General features: G+C 42.0%; 1 long non-coding RNA gene across 1 annotated transcript; it reads right to left on the bottom strand.

Moving 5' to 3' along the window:
• Window positions 1-10482: 10482 nt before the first annotated feature.
• LOC308392829 lies at window positions 10483-18208 on the bottom strand. Its single transcript, XR_013970873.1, has 3 exons — window positions 18046-18208; window positions 12886-12986; window positions 10483-10874 (listed from the first exon to the last, which is right to left on the bottom strand). It is a non-coding gene; the product is annotated as an uncharacterized lncRNA (long non-coding RNA).
• Window positions 18209-26388: the final 8180 nt, after the last annotated feature.

Raw genomic sequence — 26388 nt, 5'->3', positions numbered from 1 at the left:
TACCAGTCTCACAAATCGTCTTCATAAATACACATTCGTTAACAGTTTATTAATATAACCTTTGAGCTCAACGGTAATTAATTAGTAGTGGAAATAATTTCTGGTAGCATCACAGAAATGTAGCAGTGACAATAATATTGTATGCTGTAATCGCACTGGACAATTAGTGATACAAAACAACTGTTTTATCCTGTGAATAAAAGAATATGTTTTTGTCAGTGTACCATGGTAATAACAGAAGCGAAACGCAATATTGTGTCAGGACAATTCACTATTTATGCACAATAAACAAAGGAGCATAGCGCGACAATTTCTGTTCAGCGCCAGACTTGCTTGTAACCTATATCACCAATTATGTTAAGAAAAATGACGTATTAACTACTACAAAACTCTGACCTTTGTGGGAATGGAGCAGACTAACATGTGAGCTGGAGTGTTCTGAGACGTTATATTTGGTATATCCAGACCATCAGCTCTTACTTCAGAAACATGGCTTAAAAAATTTATCTTCAACGACGTAATCCGATAAAAAAAAAAAAGGATCTCTTTACCCGTCGGCTTTCCGTGGCTGTCATGCGACCGGCTATTGCAGTTAATAATACAACAGCTTCTTGCCATTTTTTTATTGCTGTGTAACTGAGCTCAATTGAAAGCCTGCGTGCGCTAGCACCTCTTGCCACAAGTTCCCAGAATCCTTTGCGGTTTTACCCCTGAATGACGTCACATTTTCAATTTTTATCCTGGTCGGCCGGTCTCTAGTCAAAATGCCCGGGCCGATTTTTTGTCCCAGTCCAGCCTTGAGCAGTGGTACAGGAAGAAGTCTGCATCCTTGAAGAAAAACATGATTTTCATGCAGGACAATGCTCCATCACACGCGTCCAAGTACTTCACAGCGTGGCTGGCAAGAAAGGGTATAAAAGAAGAAAAACTAATGACATGGCCACCTTGTTCACCTGATCTGAACCCCATTGAGAACCTGTGGTCCATCATCAAATGTGAGATTTACAAGGAGGGAAAACAGTACACCTCTCTGAACAGTGTCTGGGAGGCTGTGGTTGCTGCTGCACGCAATGTTGATGGTGAACAGATCAAAACACCGACAGAATCCATGGATGGCAGGCTTTTGAGTGTCCTTGCAAAGAAAGGTGGCTATATTGGTCGCTGATTTGTTTTTGAATGTCAGAAATGTATATTTGTGAATGTGGAGATGTTATATTGCTTTCACTGGTAAAAATAAATAATTGAAATGGGTATATATTTGTTTTTTGTTAAGTTGCCTAATAATTGTGCACAGTAATAGTCACCTGCACACACAGATATCCCCCTAAAATAGCTAAAACTAAAAACAAACTAAAAACTACTTCCACGAACATTCAGCTTTGATATTAGTGTGTGAATGTGTGTGTGAATGGGTGGATGACTGGATATGTAAAGCGCTTTGGGGTCCTTAGGGACTAGTAAAACGCTATATAAATACAGGCCATTTACCATTAATGAGTTTTTTGGGTTCATTGAGAACATGGTTGTTGTTCAATAATAAAATTATTCCTCAAAAATACAACTTGCCTAATAATTCTGCACTCCCTGTAGTTTGAATATGAAATCAGGGCTCAAACTTCTTGTTCCGAGACCATTTCTTTATTTTTCACACCAAACTGTTTAATAAGACAAACTTTACACAGAGTTCATCAAATATAACTAACGCTTTAACATTATCAGGATTTCATAATGCAAACTTCAAATCAACAAGAAAACAGCTGCAGAACATGTGGATCAAAATGATTTCATTAAAACAACATGTGGACTTCAACGATACAGTAAATACACTAAAGTGAAAGGAGGAGCCAAAAATAGATGTTTAATAGAATTTGAATTATTTAAAGGGTCCTTATGTGTGCTGCCGTTTTTAACGTTTAACATTTCTTTGAAATGAATACATTTTAAAAAAAGAAGTTAATTTTGGAAAAACTAAGAAAGTTCAAATGAAAGAAATTGATATATATCCATATCAGTAACTTTGATCGCCCTGCATGTAGTGACAGTGACAGAGAAGCCGCATGTATAGATGTACATATCTATACATGCAGCTTCCTAAATGTAACATTCAGGATTATTCACTGCAGGTCCAGAAATCAGAGCTACCTCATCAGATCCAAATGTGACATCAGCTGACACTCTTTACAGGAGATTCCATCTGAACTCTGTGGAGCCTGATCTCAAGGTTTTTAAGTCCAACCCTGAAGCCAGAAGAGGATCTTTCTCTCTCTTCAGATTCATTGTGATCCAGTGATTTCAGTCCTACATGATCAGGCTGATGTTTGCACAGAGCAGATAATGAAGTGAATGTTTTTGCACATTGGTAACAGTGAAACAGTTTATTTACAGCGTGGAATCGTTTGTGTTTGGAGTATGAACTGAGATTCCTGAAGCTCTTGTCACACTGGTCAGAGCTGAAGTTCGCTTCCATGTGTGTACAATCATGTTTGTTACGATGACCTGATTGTGAGAAGTTTTTGTCACAGTGTCTGCACTTGTATGGTGTCTCTCCTGTGTGGATTTGCTCATTCTTGTTCGTTAAGCTCACGTGCAGTGGTGAAGGATGACCCAGACTAGTCACAGATGTGCTTTTTAACCCCACTGTGGAAGAGTTCATGTATTTTTAATGTACTTGGTGTGTGGAAGCCTCTCCCACATTCTTTGCAGTAGTTCATTTTGTCTCCAGTGTGTCTACGTTGATGCGGTTTAAGGTCCCGTTGATGATTGGAGGTTTTTCCACAAAGGTCACAGAGAAACGTTTTCCCACCACCACAGTGACGACAGGGTTGAGAACTGGATCCATCTGTGTTGCTCTGCTTCTAAACAATGACAGCGTAAGTGATCTCTGCCAATGTCCAACTACGTTTTACTGTTTACATTATAACACTCAGCTTACCGAGCGAAAATGACTCTTCATTTTTCCAAACTGTTCATTCAGTATAACTCCATAAGTTTACTGATTAGACTTGTTCCAAACAATCAGGTTAAAATTACAAGATAAAAAAATCAATACATCCTCACAGTAACTGCACTTGTAGAGTTAATTTCTGGTGTGGATCTGTTGGTGTTTTTTTCAGGTGATGTGGAACTTTAAAAGTCTTCTCACACAGTTCACTTTTGTAAGGTCTCTCCTCAGAGTGGCTAAACATGTGTCGTTGTAACTGTGCATCTGTTGTAAACAGTTTCCCACACTGATCACAGCAGGAAACATAATTTCCAGTGTAAATCCGTAGGTGAATATTTCGGTACTGTTTGTCACTGAACCTTTTTCCACAAAAATCGCAGCTGTACGCCTTAATTCCAGAGTGGGTAACTAGATGCTTCTGTAAGTTTCGACTTTGAGCAAAAGCTTTACCACACAAGTCACAGTAGTGTGCTTAAACTACACTGTGGATGAGTTGGTGTTTTTTTAAGGCTCCAGCCCGGGCAAAAGACTTTCCACACAACTCACAGCTGTACGCTTTAACTCCACTGTGGATGAGTTGGTGTGTTTTTAAGCCTCCAGCCTGAGTAAAAGATTTTCCACACAAGTCACAGTTGTAAGGTTTAAATCCACTGTGGATGAGTTGGTGTGTTTTTAAGCCTCCAGCCAGGGTAAAAGACTTTCCACACAAGTCACAGCTGTAAGGTTTAACTCCACTGTGGATGATTCTGTGTGTTTTTAAGTTTCCAGCCCAGGTAAAAGACTTTCCACACAAGTCACAGCTGTAAGGTTTAACTCCACTGTGGATGAGTTGGTGTCTTTTTAAGTCTCCAGCCCGGGTAAAAGACTTTCCACACAAGTCACAGCTGTAAGATTTAACTCCACTGTGGATGAGTTGGTGTCTTTTTAAGTCTTTAGTCAGGGTAAAAGACTTTCCACACAAGTCACAGCTGTAAGATTTAACTCCACTGTGGATGAGTTGGTGTGTTTTTAAGTTCTCTGCCTGGGTAAACCACTTTCCACACAAGTCACAGCTGTAAGGTTTAACTACACTGTGGATGAGTTGGTGTTTTTTTAAGGCTCCAGCCTGAGTAAAAGACTTTCCACACAAGTCACAGCTGTAAGGTTTAAATCCACTGTGCATGAGTTGGTGTCTTTTTAAGCTTTGAGCATGGGTAAAAGACTTTCCACACAACTCACAGCTGTAAGGTTTAAATCCACTGTGGATGAGTTGGTGTGTTTTTAAGCCTCCAGCCAGGGTAAAAGACTTTCCACACAAGTCACAGCTGTAAGGTTTAAATCCACTGTGGATGAGTTGGTGTCTTTTTAAGGTTTCAGCCAGGGTAAAAGACTTTCCACACATGTCACAGCTGTATGCTTTAACTCCACTGTGGATGAGTTGGTGTCTTTTTAAGGCTCCAGCCTGGGTAAAAGACTTTCCACACAACTCACAGCTGTACGTTTTCTCTCCCTTTCTTCTGTGAGGTTTGTCAGCTTCCTGAGAGTGCTGACTTCTTGCTCCATGTTGGTCCTGCAGTGACAGAGGCAGTGAGTGAAATGCAGTCGTGGAACAAACTGAAACTCCCTCCGTCAGTGGAATCAAACATGTCAACAAACACATTGCTGGTGTGTTACCACCACCTTCTGGTGATAGTATCACATTACAATGATGTGACACAAAGAGAGGTATAATTAAAATGACATTAGGAAATATTGATCAGCGGAGAAAATCTTTTATTTCACAAAATTTTTTTGAGTTCAACTGATGATATTGTTGTTTCAATGTGTGTAGATAAAATATGATCTTTGTATTTTCTTGTGACTTCTGTGGTTTCTGATTTTGAATGTAGATTCTGTATATACAGGGAGTGCAGAATTATTAGGCAAATGAGTATTTTGTCCACATCATCCTCTTCATGCATGTTGTCTTACTCCAAGCTGTATAGGCTCGAAAGCCTACTACCAATTAAGCATATTAGGTGATGTGCATCTCTGTAATGAGAAGGGGTGTGGTCTAATGACATCAACACCCTATATCAGGTGGTGCATAATTATTAGGCAACGTCCTTTCCTTTGGCAAAATGGGTCAAAAGAAGGACTTGACAGGCTCAGAAAAGTCAAAAATAGTGAGATATCTTGCAGAGGGATGCAGCAGTCTCAAAATTGCAAAGCTTCTGAAGCGTGATCATCGAACAATCAAGCGTTTCATTCAAAATAGTCAACAGGGTCGCAAGAAGCGTGTGGAAAAACCAAGGCGCAAAATAACTGCCCATGAACTGAGAAAAGTCAAGCGTGCAGCTGCCAAGATGCCACTTGCCACCAGTTTGGCCATATTTCAGAGCTGCAACATCACTGGAGTGCCCAAAAGCACAAGGTGTGCAATACTCAGAGACATGGCCAAGGTAAGAAAGGCTGAAAGACGACCACCACTGAACAAGACACACAAGCTGAAACGTCAAGACTGGGCCAAGAAATATCTCAAGACTGGTTTTTCTAAGGTTTTATGGACTGATGAAATGAGAGTGAGTCTTGATGGGCCAGATGGATGGGCCGTGGCTGGATTGGTAAAGGGCAGAGAGCTCCAGTCTGACTCAGACGCCAGCAAGGTGGAGGTGGAGTACTGGTTTGGGCTGGTATCATCAAAGATGAGCTTGTGGGGCCTTTTCGGGTTGAGGATGGAGTCAAGCTCAACTCCCAGTCCTACTGCCAGTTTCTGGAAGACACCTTCTTCAAGCAGTGGCATAGCTGGACTGGCCATCGGGCATACCGGGCATTTGCCCGGTGGGCCGCTGGCGATTTTTTGTTTTTATGGGCCGATGGATTTTTTTTTTTTTTTTAGGAAGGGTATATATAATGAAAGGTGTTGGATTGGCCAATTGGTCATGATCGACTCTGGGCTGGACCAATTACAACCGAGGAGGCTGGATGCACCCTCCCCCTTGTTTAGCAATCACGTGATTTTCGCGCATTGCATGCCGGGAACTCGTGGCATAACAATCCAAGTACTGCATCAAATGCAAGTATTTGCAGCACCGCAAAACGTTCATTCTCCGGTTCCAATACCTTCTTGTTTTTTCTTTGCCGCACAAAAAAGGAATGTACAAAACAAAAGGAGAACAATGCCGGTCCGTACAAAAACATACTAGACGAAAAGTCAAAGAAAAGATACGAGGAAAAAATCAAAGGAGTGAAAGGGTCAGACCCTTACGAGCACACAGAGTGGACAAAATACATTAGCGTGCTGCCCAACTTTCACCACGCTCATATTTATAATTATACGCTTCTTGGAGTGAGTGCATACACTCATGAAGTTTAGTAACTTCAGGTCACTGCAACAAGCCCAGGTACAGTTTACCGACGGATGGGTACAGGACCTTGAAACGCACCGTGTAGAACGAAAGACCATCGTACGAACAAAGGTAAGTTTACCAGTCTCACAAATCGTCTTCATAAATACACATTCGTTAACAGTTTATTAATATAACCTTTGAGCTCAACGGTAATTAATTAGTAGTGGAAATAATTTCTGGTAGCATCACAGAAATGTAGCAGTGACAATAATATTGTATGCTGTAATCGCACTGGACAATTAGTGATACAAAACAACTGTTTTATCCTGTGAATAAAAGAATATGTTTTTGTCAGTGTACCATGGTAATAACAGAAGCGAAACGCAATATTGTGTCAGGACAATTCACTATTTATGCACAATAAACAAAGGAGCATAGCGCGACAATTTCTGTTCAGCGCCAGACTTGCTTGTAACCTATATCACCAATTATGTTAAGAAAAATGACGTATTAACTACTACAAAACTCTGACCTTTGTGGGAATGGAGCAGACTAACATGTGAGCTGGAGTGTTCTGAGACGTTATATTTGGTATATCCAGACCATCAGCTCTTACTTCAGAAACATGGCTTAAAAAATTTATCTTCAACGACGTAATCCGATAAAAAAAAAAAGGATCTCTTTACCCGTCGGCTTTCCGTGGCTGTCATGCGACCGGCTATTGCAGTTAATAATACAACAGCTTCTTGCCATTTTTTTATTGCTGTGTAACTGAGCTCAATTGAAAGCCTGCGTGCGCTAGCACCTCTTGCCACAAGTTCCCAGAATCCTTTGCGGTTTTACCCCTGAATGACGTCACATTTTCAATTTTTATCCTGGTCGGCCGGTCTCTAGTCAAAATGCCCGGGCCGATTTTTTGTCCCAGTCCAGCCTTGAGCAGTGGTACAGGAAGAAGTCTGCATCCTTGAAGAAAAACATGATTTTCATGCAGGACAATGCTCCATCACACGCGTCCAAGTACTTCACAGCGTGGCTGGCAAGAAAGGGTATAAAAGAAGAAAAACTAATGACATGGCCACCTTGTTCACCTGATCTGAACCCCATTGAGAACCTGTGGTCCATCATCAAATGTGAGATTTACAAGGAGGGAAAACAGTACACCTCTCTGAACAGTGTCTGGGAGGCTGTGGTTGCTGCTGCACGCAATGTTGATGGTGAACAGATCAAAACACCGACAGAATCCATGGATGGCAGGCTTTTGAGTGTCCTTGCAAAGAAAGGTGGCTATATTGGTCGCTGATTTGTTTTTGAATGTCAGAAATGTATATTTGTGAATGTGGAGATGTTATATTGCTTTCACTGGTAAAAATAAATAATTGAAATGGGTATATATTTGTTTTTTGTTAAGTTGCCTAATAATTGTGCACAGTAATAGTCACCTGCACACACAGATATCCCCCTAAAATAGCTAAAACTAAAAACAAACTAAAAACTACTTCCACGAACATTCAGCTTTGATATTAGTGTGTGAATGTGTGTGTGAATGGGTGGATGACTGGATATGTAAAGCGCTTTGGGGTCCTTAGGGACTAGTAAAACGCTATATAAATACAGGCCATTTACCATTAATGAGTTTTTTGGGTTCATTGAGAACATGGTTGTTGTTCAATAATAAAATTATTCCTCAAAAATACAACTTGCCTAATAATTCTGCACTCCCTGTAGTTTGAATATGAAATCAGGGCTCAAACTTCTTGTTCTGAGACCATTTCTTTATTTTTCACACCAAACTGTTTAATAAGACAAACTTTACACAGAGTTCATCAAATATAACTAACGCTTTAACATTATCAGGATTTCATAATGCAAACTTCAAATCAACAAGAAAACAGCTGCAGAACATGTGGATCAAAATGATTTCATTAAAACAACATGTGGACTTCAACGATACAGTAAATACACTAAAGTGAAAGGAGGAGCCAAAAATAGATGTTTAATAGAATTTGAATTATTTAAAGGGTCCTTATGTGTGCTGCCGTTTTTAACGTTTAACATTTCTTTGAAATGAATACATTTTAAAAAAAGAAGTTAATTTTGGAAAAACTAAGAAAGTTCAAATGAAAGAAATTGATATATATCCATATCAGTAACTTTGATCGCCCTGCATGTAGTGACAGTGACAGAGAAGCCGCATGTATAGATGTACATATCTATACATGCAGCTTCCTAAATGTAACATTCAGGATTATTCACTGCAGGTCCAGAAATCAGAGCTACCTCATCAGATCCAAATGTGACATCAGCTGACACTCTTTACAGGAGATTCCATCTGAACTCTGTGGAGCCTGATCTCAAGGTTTTTAAGTCCAACCCTGAGGCCAGAAGAGGATCTTTCTCTCTCTTCAGATTCATTGTGATCCAGTGATTTCAGTCCTACATGATCAGGCTGATGTTTGCACAGAGCAGATAATGAAGTGAATGTTTTTGCACATTGGTAACAGTGAAACAGTTTATTTACAGCGTGGAATCGTTTGTGTTTGGAGTATGAACTGAGATTCCTGAAGCTCTTGTCACACTGGTCAGAGCTGAAGTTCGCTTCCATGTGTGTACAATCATGTTTGTTACGATGACCTGATTGTGAGAAGTTTTTGTCACAGTGTCTGCACTTGTATGGTGTCTCTCCTGTGTGGATTTGCTCATTCTTGTTCGTTAAGCTCACGTGCAGTGGTGAAGGATGACCCAGACTAGTCACAGATGTGCTTTTTAACCCCACTGTGGAAGAGTTCATGTATTTTTAATGTACTTGGTGTGTGGAAGCCTCTCCCACATTCTTTGCAGTAGTTCATTTTGTCTCCAGTGTGTCTACGTTGATGCGGTTTAAGGTCCCGTTGATGATTGGAGGTTTTCCCACAAAGGTCACAGAGAAACGTTTTCCCACCACCACAGTGACGACAGGGTTGAGAACTGGATCCATCTGTGTTGCTCTGCTTCTAAACAATGACAGCGTAAGTGATCTCTGCCAATGTCCAACTACGTTTTACTGTTTACATTATAACACTCAGCTTACCGAGCGAAAATGACTCTTCATTTTTCCAAACTGTTCATTCAGTATAACTCCATAAGTTTACTGATTAGACTTGTTCCAAACAATCAGGTTAAAATTACAAGATAAAAAAATCAATACATCCTCACAGTAACTGCACTTGTAGAGTTAATTTCTGGTGTGGATCTGTTGGTGTTTTTTTCAGGTGATGTGGAACTTTAAAAGTCTTCTCACACAGTTCACTTTTGTAAGGTCTCTCCTCAGAGTGGCTAAACATGTGTCGTTGTAACTGTGCATCTGTTGTAAACAGTTTCCCACACTGATCACAGCAGGAAACATAATTTCCAGTGTAAATCCGTAGGTGAATATTTCGGTACTGTTTGTCACTGAACCTTTTTCCACAAAAATCGCAGCTGTACGCCTTAATTCCAGAGTGGGTAACTAGATGCTTCTGTAAGTTTCGACTTTGAGCAAAAGCTTTACCACACAAGTCACAGTAGTGTGCTTAAACTACACTGTGGATGAGTTGGTGTTTTTTTAAGGCTCCAGCCCGGGCAAAAGACTTTCCACACAACTCACAGCTGTACGCTTTAACTCCACTGTGGATGAGTTGGTGTGTTTTTAAGCCTCCAGCCTGAGTAAAAGATTTTCCACACAAGTCACAGTTGTAAGGTTTAAATCCACTGTGAATGAGTTTGTGTGTTTTTAAGTTTTCTGCCAGGGTAAACCACTTTCCACACAAGTCACAGCTGTAAGGTTTAACTCCACTGTGGATGATTCTGTGTGTTTTTAAGTTTCCAGCCCAGGTAAAAGACTTTCCACACAAGTCACAGCTGTAAGGTTTAACTCCACTGTGGATGAGTTGGTGTCTTTTTAAGTCTCCAGCCCGGGTAAAAGACTTTCCACACAAGTCACAGCTGTAAGATTTAACTCCACTGTGGATGAGTTGGTGTCTTTTTAAGTCTTTAGCCAGGGTAAAAGACTTTCCACACAAGTCACAGCTGTAAGGTTTAACTCCACTGTGGATGAGTTGGTGTGTTTTTAAGTTCTCTGCCTGGGTAAACCACTTTCCACACAAGTCACAGCTGTAAGGTTTAACTACACTGTGGATGAGTTGGTGTTTTTTTAAGGCTCCAGCCTGAGTAAAAGACTTTCCACACAAGTCACAGCTGTAAGGTTTAAATCCACTGTGCATGAGTTGGTGTCTTTTTAAGCTTTGAGCATGGGTAAAAGACTTTCCACACAACTCACAGCTGTAAGGTTTAAATCCACTGTGGATGAGTTGGTGTGTTTTTAAGCCTCCAGCCAGGGTAAAAGACTTTCCACACAAGTCACAGCTGTAAGGTTTAAATCCACTGTGGATGAGTTGGTGTCTTTTTAAGGTTTCAGCCAGGGTAAAAGACTTTCCACACATGTCACAGCTGTATGCTTTAACTCCACTGTGGATGAGTTGGTGTCTTTTTAAGGCTCCAGCCTGGGTAAAAGACTTTCCACACAACTCACAGCTGTACGTTTTCTCTCCCTTTCTTCTGTGAGGTTTGTCAGCTTCCTGAGAGTGCTGACTTCTTGCTCCATGTTGGTCCTGCAGTGACAGAGGCAGTGAGTGAAATGCAGTCGTGGAACAAACTGAAACTCCCTCCGTCAGTGGAATGAAACATGTCAACAAACACATTGCTGGTGTGTTACCACCACCTTCTGGTGATAGTATCACATTACAATGATGTGACACAAAGAGAGGTATAATTAAAATGACATTAGGAAATATTGATCAGCGGAGAAAATCTTTTATTTCACAAAATTTTTTTGAGTTCAACTGATGATATTGTTGTTTCAATGTGTGTAGATAAAATATGATCTTTGTATTTTCTTGTGACTTCTGTGGTTTCTGATTTTGAATGTAGATTCTGTATATACAGGGAGTGCAGAATTATTAGGCAAATGAGTATTTTGTCCACATCATCCTCTTCATGCATGTTGTCTTACTCCAAGCTGTATAGGCTCGAAAGCCTACTACCAATTAAGCATATTAGGTGATGTGCATCTCTGTAATGAGAAGGGGTGTGGTCTAATGACATCAACACCCTATATCAGGTGGTGCATAATTATTAGGCAACGTCCTTTCCTTTGGCAAAATGGGTCAAAAGAAGGACTTGACAGGCTCAGAAAAGTCAAAAATAGTGAGATATCTTGCAGAGGGATGCAGCAGTCTCAAAATTGCAAAGCTTCTGAAGCGTGATCATCGAACAATCAAGCGTTTCATTCAAAATAGTCAACAGGGTCGCAAGAAGCGTGTGGAAAAACCAAGGCGCAAAATAACTGCCCATGAACTGAGAAAAGTCAAGCGTGCAGCTGCCAAGATGCCACTTGCCACCAGTTTGGCCATATTTCAGAGCTGCAACATCACTGGAGTGCCCAAAAGCACAAGGTGTGCAATACTCAGAGACATGGCCAAGGTAAGAAAGGCTGAAAGACGACCACCACTGAACAAGACACACAAGCTGAAACGTCAAGACTGGGCCAAGAAATATCTCAAGACTGGTTTTTCTAAGGTTTTATGGACTGATGAAATGAGAGTGAGTCTTGATGGGCCAGATGGATGGGCCGTGGCTGGATTGGTAAAGGGCAGAGAGCTCCAGTCCGACTCAGACGCCAGCAAGGTGGAGGTGGAGTACTGGTTTGGGCTGGTATCATCAAAGATGAGCTTGTGGGGCCTTTTCGGGTTGAGGATGGAGTCAAGCTCAACTCCCAGTCCTACTGCCAGTTTCTGGAAGACACCTTCTTCAAGCAGTGGCACAGGAAGAAGTCTGCATCCTTCAAGAAAAACATGATCTTCATGCAGGACAATGCTCCATCACACGCGTCCAAGTACTTCACAGCGTGGCTGGCAAGAAAGGGTATAAAAGAAGAAAAACTAATGACATGGCCTCCTTGTTCACCTGATCTGAACTCCAATGAGAACCTGTGGTCCATCATCAAATGTGAGATTTACAAGGAGGGAAAACGGTACACCTCTCTGAACAGTGTCTGGGAGGCTGTGGTTGCTGCTGCACGCAATGTTGATGGTGAACAGATCAAAACACTGACAGAATCCATGGATGGCAGGCTTTTGAGTGTCCTTGCAAAGAAAGGTGGCTATGTTGGTCGCTGATTTGTTTTTGTTTTGTTTTTGAATGTCAGAAATGTATATTTGTGAATGTGGAGATGTTATATTGCTTTTACTGGTAAAAAATAAATAATTGAAATGGGTATATATTTGTTTTTTGTTAAGTTGCCTAATAATTATGCACAGTAATAGTCACCTGCACACACAGATATCCCCCTAAAATAGCTAAAACTAAAAGCAAACTAAAAACTACTTCCAAAAACATTCAGGTTTGATATTAATGTGTTTTTTGGGTTCATTGAGAACATGGTTGTTGTTCAATAGTAAAATTATTCCTCAAAAATACAACTTGCCTAATAATTCTGCACTCCCTGTATGGATGAGCCCAGGATAGAAAAGATAAAGCTGCTGTTAACGGGTTTTTAAAAACCAAGCAGCTGAACACACAGTTTCAATAACAGTGTTGTGTTGTCTGTGATGTTTTTCTCACCTTTTGTGTTGAAGACATTTTTTCCTCTGTAGTGGCTGAGCTGAGTCCAAATGGCTGAAATTGTTTCTCTGCTGTTCCAGACTCTTCTGCTCCTGTTACTCCTGTTGTAAAAAAAAAAAAAAAGTATCGATCGATATCGATATTGAACCGTTTGATACAGTGCTTTCGGTTCGGTACGCATATGTATCAAACAATACAAAATTGTAATTTATTTTATCAACTTTTCTTCTGATGATGCTGTCTGTGTTGAGAGCTCAGTGGATCTGCATTCGACTACTCCGCCTAGGCTCCACTGTCGAGCGCAGATCCACTGAGCGCAGCACAAGCTAGCAAGACAGTAGCTAAGCTGGTTGCAACATGGCAAATTGAACCTCCCCCACCCTCATTCAGATCTGGACTTTGGAACTATTTTGGTCTTCATGTGAAGTATGTACGGTGGCCCCTAGAGACAAAGCACGTACAAACTCCAAAACACACGCAAACTCCAAAACACTTGCAAACTCCAAAACACTTGCAAACCCCAAAACACATGCAAATTCCAAAACACAACGGAAGTGCTCCAGGACGCTAGGGGCAGTGTTGAGCTTTTGTTACCTAGTAACTACACAAGCCAGGAAGTACCAATGACCGGATTTGGGGTCTGCAGCCTTAAAGGCCGCATTTTAAGGCCGATTACGTCACAGCGACACGACAAAGACTGTCCCAATTCAAAGGCTGCTCGAAATGCAGCCCTAAAATGCGTCCTTAATTTCCCTGAATTTTAAGTTTCTAAATCCCACCCCTGGGCCATCTACCACATCTACCGCTGCTGCCTCCACTTCAGCAGCACAACCCACCAGTGATGCAGCATCAGCAGCACAACCCAGCCATGATGCAGCAGCATCAAGCGGTCTTCCTGTTGCCTCCACCTCAGCAGCACAACCCACCAGTTTTGCAGCATCAGCAGCACAACCCAGCCATGATGCAGCAGCATCAAGCGGTGTTCCTGTTGCCTCCACCTCAGCAGCACAACCCAGCAGTGATGCAGCAGCATCAAGCGGTCTTCCTGCTGCACCAATAGACCCTGCTGACTGGCCTTCTGCTTTAACTGAAAAGGTACGAACAGAGTTAGTTCACAGAGGTCCATTTGTAATTGATAGTGACTTCACATTCCCGAAACAGAAAGACGGGCGAAGGTGTCAGCATGATTATTTTAACAGACTCTTAATCAATGGGGAAAAGGTGAGAAGAACCTGGCTTATGTATTCGAAAAAAGAGGATAGCTTGCACTGCTTCTGCTGCAAAATGTTTTCCAAGAGAGATTACAAACTGAGTAGGGAAGGTCTGAAGGACTGGAAAAATGCAAGCCACTTGCTCAAGGTCCATGAGTAGGGATGGGTACCGGTGTCCGGTACGGTAGTAACCAGACCGAAAAGCAGCGCACATTTCGGTGCTTTTTTTTCCTGAGCTGTGATACACTTTAGATTCTAGCCAATCATTTTACGTTTCCGAGGATAGTAGGCGGGGCCAGGTATGTACGTTCTTTTAGAGCAGAGCTACAGATTAAAAATGCCCAAGACAAAGCGGTCAAAAGTCTGGCTGTACTTCACAGCAAAATATGCAAACTCAGCAGCCTGCAACAAGTGCTTTAAGCTGATACTGTGATACTGTCAAAGGAGGTAAACAAATCCGATGAAACACCTGGCGATGCATAGCGGGGTTTTTTTAAAGCCGAGAAATGCGCCGTATTTGATAGCTTGCTGCGAGACCTCACACCGTGCACATCTACTACGGGTGGGTTGCCAGTTATCGGACCCGGAGCAATATCCCCCAAAAACCCGAAGAGGACAGTCCTGGCCCCTAGCCCTGCCAGTGTAGCAGAAATGATGACGGATGATGACGGCAGCAGCAGCAGCCGTTCTTCTCTGCGTGAGTAGTTTAATGTTGTTCGTGTGTAATTTACTTTGAGTAGGCTAACCACGTTATTACATTAATGCATGTAAGGTGAACTAGCAAACATCATCATAGCTACATGCGGCTGTCCTCTTGTTTGATGGCAGATACTCCCTTCACCCTTGCCAAAAAGGCTAAAATGACCAAAGAAAAAGTGGAAAACAGCTAAACATGAGAGGTTTTTGGACAAAGTTTGTGTTTTTTCCATTGTTTAAGCACTGCTTCCAGCCAAGAGTGATACCATATATGCCCCATAGCTGCAGAAAAGGCTAACATTGTTATCTTTTTACAAAAAACAGCTGAACATGAGAGGTTTTTGGACCAATTTTGTGTTCTCCATTCTTTAAGCACCGGTTTGAGCACCATTTAAGCACCGGCACCGTTTCAAAAGTACCGGTTTGGCACCGGTATCGGATAAAACCTAAACGATACCCATCCCTATCCATGAGGATAGCCAGGAGCATAATGCTCACATGGCAACATGGAAGGACTTGGAGGTCTGTTTTGCGAAAGGACTCACAATAGATAAACAAGAGATGGCACTTGCTGAGGCTGAGAGAAAAAGGTGGCGTGAAGTTCTACATCGTTTGGTGGCAATAATTCAGTCCTTAGCTGAAAGAAACATGGCTTTCAGGGGGTCCACAGACACATTAAATAAACCAGACAATGGCAATTTTCTGAAAGAAGTGGAGCTTATGGCCAAATTTGATCCAGTGATGAAGCAGCATGTCAGTAGAGTAGAAAGTGGAGCTGGCAGTCACATACATTATCTGGGAAAAACAATCCAAAATGAACTGATTGACACCATCAGTTCAAGAATAATAAAACGCATTGTGGAAGATATCAAAACATCAAAGTATTTCTCCATCATTTTAGATTGCACACCTGATCCGAGTCATAAGGAACAGCTCTCTGTCATAGTCAGGATAGTGTCACAAGAAGGCATACCACAAGTTAAAGAGCATTTCCTGGGCTTTCTTGTTGCAGAGGAATCAACAGGAGATCATTTGTCAACTCTCATGCTAAAACGGATAGAGGAGCTTAACATTCCTTTTGAAGACTGCAGAGGACAGTCCTATGACAATGGGGCCAACATGAAGGGAAAAAATAAAGGTGTTCAGGCAAGGTTGCTTCAGCTAAACTCAAGAGCTTTTTTGGTCCCATGTGGTGCCCACACTTTAAATCTGGTAGTAGCTGATGCTGCAAAAAGCTCACCAGATGCCCTTGGCTACTTTGGGCATTTAGCAAAATTATTCAAGCTCTTCTCAGCCTCCACCCATAGGTGGGGTGTTCTCTTGAAACATGTGAAAACCACCTTGAAATCATGGGCTGAGACCAGATGGGAAAGCAGGATAAAAAGCATTGAGGAAGTCAGATATCAGGCTCGGCAAGTCAGAGAGGCTCTTCTGGAGGTGAGGGAAACAGCTACAGACCCTGTGGTCAGAGTTGAAGCCCAGTCTTTGGCTGAGGAGATTGGATCCTATCGTTTTTGCATTTGTACAGCCATCTGGTATGACATTCTCAGCAAGATCCAGTATGTGAGTAAACTCATGCAGTCGCCCTCCATGCAGCTAGATGTGGCTGTCGACTTGCTGAAGAAAACCAAAGATTCCCTCACCAGCTACAGAAACACTGGATTTTCTGATGCACAGACAACGGCAAAGGAGATGTGTGAAGAAATGAATGTGGAGGCTGAACTCAAACAAAAGCGATTGAGAACCACCAAAAGGCACTTCGGTTATGAGTCTCCAGATGAGCCCATACAAGATGCACTTAAAAAAATGGAAACCACATTTTTTAATGTGGTAGTGGATACAGCCATCTCTTCACTTGATGAGAGATTTCAGAACCTTGGAGAGGTGAATGACAAGTTTGGAGTACTCCTCAATTTCCACAACTTACAAAAAGAAGAGCTGCTACAGCAGTGCCAAACACTGAGTACTACTCTGACCCATGACAGCCAGCCGGACATTAATGGCACAGAACTTGCAATGGAAATGCAGAATTTCCCACCATTGCCATCAAAGAACATGACAAACATGGAACTCTTGACCTTCCTGCATGAGAAGAAGCTGGCAGAAATTTACCCCAACATGTGGGTTGCTCTGAGAATCTTTGCCACTCTTCCTGTTACAGTGGCTGCTGCTGAAAGAAGCTTCTCTAAGCTCAAACTCATTAAAACCTACCTGAGATATACTATGATGCAAGAATGTCTCAGTGGACTTTCCATCATAAGCATAAATCATGTGGTCTCAAATCAGTTGTCATATGATGATGTTGTAGATGACTTTGCTGCAAGAAAGACTAGGAGAGTAAGGCTGTAGCAGGTCATGTGAGGTTGATGAGGGGGTGGTGTACAGTAATTTGTAAGTCATTCTAGTTAATGCAGTATTAAAAAGCACAACTAGAGAACTCTGTAGGATCCCCTTTTTTGTAATATAGTTGTTAAAGTCATACTGGTTTATTTAATATCTTGTTTTGTGCAGTGCCTTATTTATATTGTATTTTTGATTTATTTTATCCAACTTGTTGACACGTTTTATTGTGTTTATGTATGTAAAATTTATTGTATTTCATATATTCATTTTTTGTATTCATTTATTTATTCATATATTTTTTTATCTTGTTAATTATTCTGATTGTGAATTTGCTTTCTTTAAGTAAAAAAAAAAGGTCAAAGACAAAGCTATTCGGTTTCTTGTGAGTACATACACTATACTGCCGATGTAGGGGGGCGCCACCTAAAATCTTGCCTAGGGCGCCAGATTGGTTAGGGCCGGGCCTGCACTAGGGCAAACTATGGCATGCAGGCTTTCACATTTCACACCATTCGAAGACAAATATAACGTCGCAGAACACTCCAGCTCACATGTTAGTCTGCTCCAAGCATTCCCACAAAGGTCAGTGTTTTGTAGTAGTTAATATGTCATTTTTCATAACATAATTGTCCACTAAAGGCTGATTGCCCTCCCCCAGGCTTGTACCCGTGGCTTCATGTCCTGGGGTGGGGGTTGGTTGTTCTCCTCCCCTGCACTCCATCCTTTTGTTCATATTCCAAGATTATTTTTGCTATATGTATTCTTACCTCCTAGCAACCGCCATATTATAATATTGCAAGCAATCACAAACTCTACAGTCTCCCTGACGTCAATGTATAGTAAGCAATCTATTATTCTCACCAGAGAAAAACATAAACTAAAACCACATCAAAGTTAGCTCCGTGCTTACCTTTAGATGAGCCCACAAACAAGAGAACTCTGTGATTAAGCTAGAAGCCTTTCCAAACACAGTTAACAGATCCAGCTACAATCCAAGAGACAGCGGTGCAGCTATCGATTGAAAAGTAGGTAGTTGTATATGATCCTGTAGGTTTACTACTTTACTCCCGTTTCACGAAAAAGCAGCTCTCTCTGCTCGAGTCCTCTCCAGCGCATACACTTTGCTCCGCCCCCTTTACCCAGATCTGCAGCGATTTGTTGCTGTGCGGTCACGTGACTCAGCTGCACAACGTAATCACGTGGTGTGTAATTTCAAAATTAGCGCGCTTCGGGATTGACGGCAGGCCGCAATGCATTGTGGGTAGTGATGTGCGATACTGCATATTTTGGTATCGATCTTCTGCTTTTCTTTTCATTCCAATTAAAATTATTACACTCTTGGAAATGATGATAATAATATTTCCACTGTGGGATTTCTATGCATCAGAAGTAACACTTCTACATGCTGTTAATAAATATCACTGTACCTGTCTGTGTAGGTTCTCAGTCATCCAGGTCATCGTAGTCAAAGGAGCTTGCAAAGAAAACCGTCTGGACTTCTTTAAGTTACTTGAAGACGTTTCACCTCTCATCCGAGAAGCTTCTTCAGTTCTAAGGTCAAATGGTGGAGAGTCCCAGATATAAACCTAGTGGGAGTTTCCCCCCACAGAGGGACAAAAGGACCCCCTGATGATCCTCTAATCGCCTGAGCCAAGGTGTGAAACTGGGTGTGGGTCCCAACCAGTCAGAGTTTCGGGTGAGTTCATTGTGAAACCTGGCCCCACCTTATCATGCGAATTCCTGAGATCAGATGGCCCAGGATGTGAGTGGGCGTTAAGGCGTCTGGGAAGGGATCTCAAAACTGGATTATAGATGGCAGAGAGTTGGTGTCGTAAACCCCCGCCTCTGTTCAAAGATGGTCGCTCACAGTGGACATAGATGGCTTCTTTCACTCCTCTTTCAAACCATCTGTCCTCTCTGTCCAAAATGTGAACATTGGCATCTTCGAGGATGGACAGAGATGGACATTTTGGACAGAGAGCACAGAGAGGACAGATGGTTTTGCATGTTTCCCTACTGTAGGGGTCTCTGCAAGCATACAGAGGGGGTACTCTGAGAGGGTCCAAGATGACAACTTTGGAATTCTACTAGAAACAGTCGATCATATTTGTTGTCAAAGCTGAATTCAGGTTAAACTACGCTAAATTAGCGTTTTTAGCTAACAGCTACAATAAGCATAAAAGTTACCTTACGGCTATCATTAGTTAACATGACGCTTGTTCTTATACATGTAATACATTTATTACCAACTTGAGAGTTCATCCGCTGGTCATTCGACATGACGAATGACTTCTGAAGTCTTAACTCAGCTCAAGACGCTGTAGATTCCCGTCGGTAACACTTTCGGTCCGCTAGTAAAACGTAGTTCTATTAATCTGCGCTTGAACCGGAACCGGATGTAAGTTCCAAAAAACTGAATTTTGGAACTGAAATTGAATTGTAGAACTGAAACTGAAATTATTCGAGAGCTGAATTTTTAAAGGATAAAATGCAGTTTCAAAGCAAATCAATTCATTTTCAAAATATAAAATTCAATTTCAATTTAGTGATGATCATTTTCAAACCATAAATTCAATTTCAAATTAGACTAATTCAAATTCAGTTTCCAAAAGCATTTATTCAAGTTACAATTCAGATTCAATCTGAGCAATTCAAATTCAAATTTAACTTATTCAAATTCAGTTTCTGATGGCACAGATTTCTGCCCATACAACTTGTTCATTGCAAGTCTGCAGTATTAAGAATAACTTGATATTTCTGACTGTACAATACTAATTGTTTACCTACTAACAAACATTTCAAGTTCAACAAATGAAAAAACAATTTGTGGTAACCTGAATATGATTAAAAATAATTAACAACACTTTGTAGTGATGTTAAAATCAGCCCAACTTTTATTTTCAAATGCAAAAAAGTATAACAGCCAACATACTGGACACTGTTCTCTTGAACAACAAACAATTATATTGCCATCACTGTTATAATCTTACAATGAAACAAAGTCTCAGATTTAATTATTAAGAAAATAAGTTTAGACCTACCACAAGTTTGTTTTGTACATACATTACTTATATAATCAAAATAAAATATTTATTTTTCTGTCACAAGTGCAGTCTCTAATTTAAACAACACATTTGTTTTCCATTCCAACACAGGAGCTGGAATGTTGTATTATTTTAAGGATGGCTTGTTTCCAGTCCAGGCATTACTGCCTCAATGACTATCATGGATCGAGGTGATCCAAATGTAGGAGAAAGTCTTTAACTTCCCTTAAGTACAGTGGCAGTGGATGTGGGTTGTAGATGCAATGAGCTTGAACCTGCAGGCGACCATCTTCACTGACCACACCATCTGTGATGGAGGACTCATCTCTCCTGGTGTCCTGCAAGCAAACAATCATATTTTTTGGAACATGAACTTAATTGCTTTCTTAAAAGATTTTTTTTACCCTGCATTTGGTATAGAACAGACTCAAACTTAGACAATCTCAGGCTCCCTCCCCACCGGGGAGGTGACATTCAATGTCCCACTTGTCAGTCTGGATAGCCGTGACCACCACCCAACATACAATAATGTCATGAAAGCATCATTTTAAAAAGGGTTATGCAAACATGGCTAATAACTTTTATTCTAATGATGTGCAAAATGATTTGGGCACAAAACAAAGTTTGCTGTTAGAAAACCTGCAGACTTCACTAAATACAGTGTAGACCCTCTAAACTAAGTTTGGGGGATGTGATCTTTCAAGAAATGCAGACCAAACTGTTGTTGTTTGTTTACTTACACAGTATGTCTTGTAGAATTAACTGGAGTCAACAGCAACAGCATAGTGCAGTCATATCTCAAGTCTAATAACAGAAGACAGGAAAAGATTAGTGAAGAAACAACTTCCTCAAACCAAAGCACAAATAAAACAATAAGTAAAACAGGCTGATCTAAAGTATGATTAAAGTTCAGCCTGATTACTATAAATGTCAATGACAATTGCTAATATATTGGAAAACCAAAACACTTACCACTGAGTTGATGTCTTTCTGTCCAACAGCAGGAGTACTGGTCCCGAAACTCAAAGACAGTAAGAAGCAAGCAGAGGGAGAAAGAACAGAACATTTTTTAGAACCTGATTTGATCCTTAATGGCTGTGCAGTCATAATAACTTACAAGACAGAAGGTCAATGTAGACCACATACAACCAAATTAAACTAACACATATAGTATTAAAAACACCATCTACTACTGTGTCTGAATGTGTGGTATTGGCACTGTCAGTTTAGGCCTAAAAATGTATGTGTTTTAAAAAAAGACCACCTAATTTAAATATAATCATTACATGCTTGTTAAAAGTTAACTTCCAATATATAAAGTTTCTAATAAGCAAAATGACCAGATCTAACATATGGCAGGGTTTATATGTAACATAATGTTTCTTACGATTCAACTCTGGAATTTAACTTAATTCTTTAGGAGGGCAAGCTATGTTACTTTATTCTCAAGTATAAAGCCAACCTAGACTTTAACCATTTAACAGGCCACTAATCTGGATTATAGCTTTCACAACAAAACCTGTTTTTAAACACATTTTTTTAACAAAATAAATACTATTGTTATTATTATTATTTAAAATGTAATTAAACAGAAAAGTGGTTAAATACAAAAGCAGTTTGCTTATGTTGTTAAAGAAAGGCTAGATTTGACTTTAATAGATGCCACAGATGTTCAAAAGCTGCCTCAAAGCATTAAAAAAAATAGATGTCTCCAAAAACGTCGGAGCATTTTTGCAAATATGTGATGTTTTGATAAATTAAGTACATATTTGAGCATTACACAGCTACATCCTTGCCTGAAAATATCTTAAAAGTTTATTTTGTGACCCAGAAAAAGTAATATTTAAAAGTTTTTTAGCCGCGCTCCTCTGCCATTGTCGCGTTTACAAGCACACACAAGTACACACAGGCTCCGACAACTGCGGCCGACAAATGCGATCCTCCTTTTCCCCAGATGACCCTTTCTGGGTACAAATACAGGCCATTTACTTTTTACCAAGCATTAAACATTAAGTCTCTCTCTTCTAAATGATTTAATAATGATCAACATATTTATTCTGCCTTACAGAAACAGCATTGCACATGTTGAAGGCTCTCGCTACTTGATAAAAGTCTGTTCATTTCCTTTGTATCCAGCCTCTGTATTGATCTTCCAGTTCAGCCTGTTTTCCATGTACTACATGTACCAGGTACTTGTACTTCTCCCCAGCTGATGATTGTTTCCAGATCACATCACAAAATCATCCACCAGTGCTTCACACTCCTCCTCCTGCCATCACTAATACATCCAGGTGTCTTGACTCAGACTTGTACTGAATGTCTGAGTGTATAAAGTCCAGGACAGAACTGTCCACCTGTGGAGCTCCTGCTGCACATCACTAAATCAGAAAGAGAGCTCGGCCCAGTCTCACATACTGTGGTCAGTCTGTCAGGCAGTCAGTGATCCATGAGGTGGTGTTGCGCATGCGCCAACCAGCGTGCAGCCTGTTACAGTCGCTCCTGCTTTTCTCTTAGTTTAGCTCTTTTTTCTTACGTATTCTTTTTTTTTCTGACTTGTATTTTCCTCCGTTTTCTATCTCTTACTCAATCATGTGGATTGAGAGAGTTTTTGTTCTTCTGGTGGCCGTGGAACTGTTACTTTTATCATGGAACGGGACCGCGGCACATCTCCTACACGCACGGACTGTTTACTCCAGAGATCAGCTGATCGCCCTGATGCCGGCCGGCTCGCTGGCCAGGCCCGCAGAAGTGCCCGCAGAAGTACCAGCTGAAATTTGGAGGAAAACACATCGGGGATGCAGAGGTCAAGGACAGAAGAGAAGAAAAAAGGTGACGGTGAGACAGCGGAGGCTCGAAGCGAGGAGGAGGTTTAAACCGTGTCTGCCGTCTATCGTGATGGGAAATGTGCGATCGTTGGCAATTAAAATCGACGAGCTCTCAGCACTGGTACGGAGTCAGAGGGAATACCGAGAGTGTAGCCTGATGTGTTTCACCGAATCATGGCTGCACCAGGTCATTCCCGATGAGAATGCTTCCGTGGAAGGCTTCCACACTGTTCGGGCGGACAGGGACAGCATCGCTAGCGGTAAGCGTAAAGGAGGTGGGCTTGCTGTTTTAGTTAACAACCGGTGGTGTAACCCTGCCAACATAACAATCAAAGAAAGGATTTGTTGCCCGGACACTGAACTGTGTGCTGTTGGACTCAGGCCGTATTATTTACCCAGGGAATTCTCTCACGTCATCTTGGTGGCTGTTTATGTTCCCCCCTCTGCTAACCCCACAGCTGCATGTGACACTATCCACTCTGCCATAGCTCGGCTACAGACTCAGCACCCGAGTGCCTTTATTGTGATCTCGGGTGACTTCAACCATGTATCACTGGACAATACACTACCAACATTCAAACAATATGTGGACTGTCCCACCAGGGGAGAGAAAACTTTAGACTTACTGTATGCTAACGTCAAGGATGCATACAGCTCCTCCTCCCTCCCCCCACTTGGTAGGTCAGATCATAACCTGATTCACCTCACCCCCCGCTATGTGCCAATTGTGAGGAGGGAACCTGTGACCACCAGGACTGTTAGGAGGTGGTCAGAGGAGGCAATAGCGGAACTACAGGGCTGTTTCGAGGTGACCGACTGGGAAACACTCTGTGAGCCTCACGCCGAGGACATCAATGGGCTTACTGAGTGTATCACAGACTACATAACTTTCTGCACCGACTCCATTGTTCCAGCTCAGACTGTTCATTGTTACCCAAATAACAAGCCGTGGGTGACTAAGGACATCAAAGCCCTCCTCAACAACAAGAAGAGGGCTTTCAGAGGGGGCAACAAAGAGGAGGTGAGGAAGGTCCAGGTGTTACTAAAGGACAAGATCAGAGAGGCTAAGGACAATTACAGGAGGAAGCTGGAGTGGAAACTCCAGCAGAACAGCATGAGAGAGGTGTGGAGGGGCATGAAGACCATCACTGGATTCAGGCCAACCAACAGCAGGGGAGCTGAGGGAGGTGAGAATAGAGCCGACGAGTTGAATCTGTTTTTCAATAGATTCGACACCACAGTGTCTGCTCCCACCCCCACAACCTCACCTGCAGTCAGCCTGGAATCCAGAGCCACACCACTGTGCCAGCCTCTCTCTTCACATGTTGCCTCCTGTGAGATTCCTGACACCCCTCCCCCACCCATCACCTTCACTCAATACCAGGTTGAGATGCAAATGAGGAGACTTCACTCAGGCAAGTCTGCTGGACCAGACGGAGTGAGTCCCCTTGTCCTCAAGACCTGTGCCCCCCAGCTGTGTGGAGTCTTTCATAAACTGTTTATGCTGAGTCTGAGTCTGCAGAGGGTCCCGGTGATGTGGAAGACATCATGCCTCGTCCCTGTACCAAAGACGCCTCGTCCCAGTGGCCCCCAGGATTACAGGCCCGTGGCACTGACCTCCCACATCATGAAGACCCTGGAAAGGCTCATCCTGGACCAGCTGCGACCCATAGTAAGACCACATCTGGATCCCCTTCAGTTCGCTTATCAGCCTCGTCTCGGAACAGAGGACGCCATCATCTACCTGCTCAATCGTGTCTACACCCATCTGGACCAGCCGGCGAGCACTGTGAGGGTCATGTTTTTTGACTTTTCCAGTGCTTTCAACACCATCAGGCCGACCCTCCTGGGTGATAAGTTAGTAGCGATGCAGGTGGATGCTTCTCTGGTGTCCTGGATTGTTGATTACCTGACAGGAAGACCACAATATGTACGTCTCCCACAGTGTGTGTCTGACAAGGTGATTAGCAACACAGGGGCACCACAGGGGACTGTCCTCTCCCCCTTCCTCTTCACCCTCTACACCACAGACTTCAGCCACTGCACAGAGACCTGCCATCTTCAGAAGTTTTCTGATGACTCTGCGGTGGTTGGATGCATCAGCAGGGATGATGAGACAGAGTACCGGGCTGTGGTCGACTCCTTTGTCACGTGGTGTGAGCAGAATCATCTGCAGCTCAACGTGGCAAAGACTAAGGAACTGATCGTGGACTTCAGGAAGACCAGGAAACACTTGACCCCTGTTTCAATCCAGGGGGTCAGTGTTGACATTGTGGAGGACTATAAATACCTTGGAGTACACATTGACAATAAACTGGACTGGGCTAAAAACACCACAGCACTTTACAGGAAGGGCCAGAGTCGTCTCTATTTTTTGAGGCGACTGAGGTCCTTCAACATCTGCCAGAAAATGCTGAGGATTTTCTATGAGTCTGTGGTGGCCAGTGCGATCCTCTATGCTGTTGCATGCTGGGGGAGCAGGCTGAGGGTCGCAGATGCCAACAGACTTAATAAACTGATCCGTAAGGCCAGCAATGTTGTGGGGATGGAGCTGGACTCCCTCAAGGTGGTGTCGGAGAGGCGGATGCTGTCCAAGATAAAGACAATGTTGGATAACACCTCCCACCCACTCCATGACATGTTGGTCAGTCACAGGAGCTCGTTCAGTGAGAGACTGAGATTACCGAAAAGCACCACTGAACGACACAGGAAATCATTCCTGCCTGTGGCCATCTCCCTGTACAACGCATCCACTTAACACACTGTTTGCTGCTACAACTACACATGTTTCTTTTCCAAATATTTATTTATAAGTGACTTATGTATGTATGTATGTATATATATGTATATATTGTACTATTCTTAGTTAGCATATTGTCTGTCTTGTCTTAATGTTGGTTTAAAATGGAGCACTGTAACAAAAAATAATTTCCCCCAGGGATCAATAAAGTATTCTGATTCTGATTCTGATTCTGATTTACTGACATTACTGTAGTTTTTTCTCACTAGCAGCAGCTGAATCATTTTTCAATGCACTTGAGAAATCAAAGAAGGTGATCATTAACCCTGCAGAAAGTAGATGATTTCATCATCCAAGTTCAACAACTACAATCCATCACAATAACTGATCTCTCAAAGCAGACATGGCTCTCTTATACCTAAATACTAGGGGTGCAACGATATTCGTATCGATATTGAACCGTTCGATACAGTGCTTTCGGTTCGGTACGCATATGTATCGAACAATACAACATTTGTAATTTATTTTATCAACTTTCCTTCTGACGATGCTGTCTGTGTTGAGCGCTCAGTGAATCTGCGTTCGACTACTCCGCCTAGGCTGCACTGTCGAGCGCAGATCCACTGAGCGCTCAACACAGACAG

The sequence above is a fragment of the Rhamphochromis sp. 'chilingali' genome, assembly GCF_963969265.1.
Source record: "Rhamphochromis sp. 'chilingali' genome assembly, chromosome: 1".
NCBI classification, from domain to species: Eukaryota; Metazoa; Chordata; class Actinopteri; order Cichliformes; family Cichlidae; genus Rhamphochromis; species Rhamphochromis sp. 'chilingali'.
The sequence above is the reverse complement of the archived record's forward strand: the minus strand, read 5'-3'. Positions and strand labels throughout refer to the sequence as shown.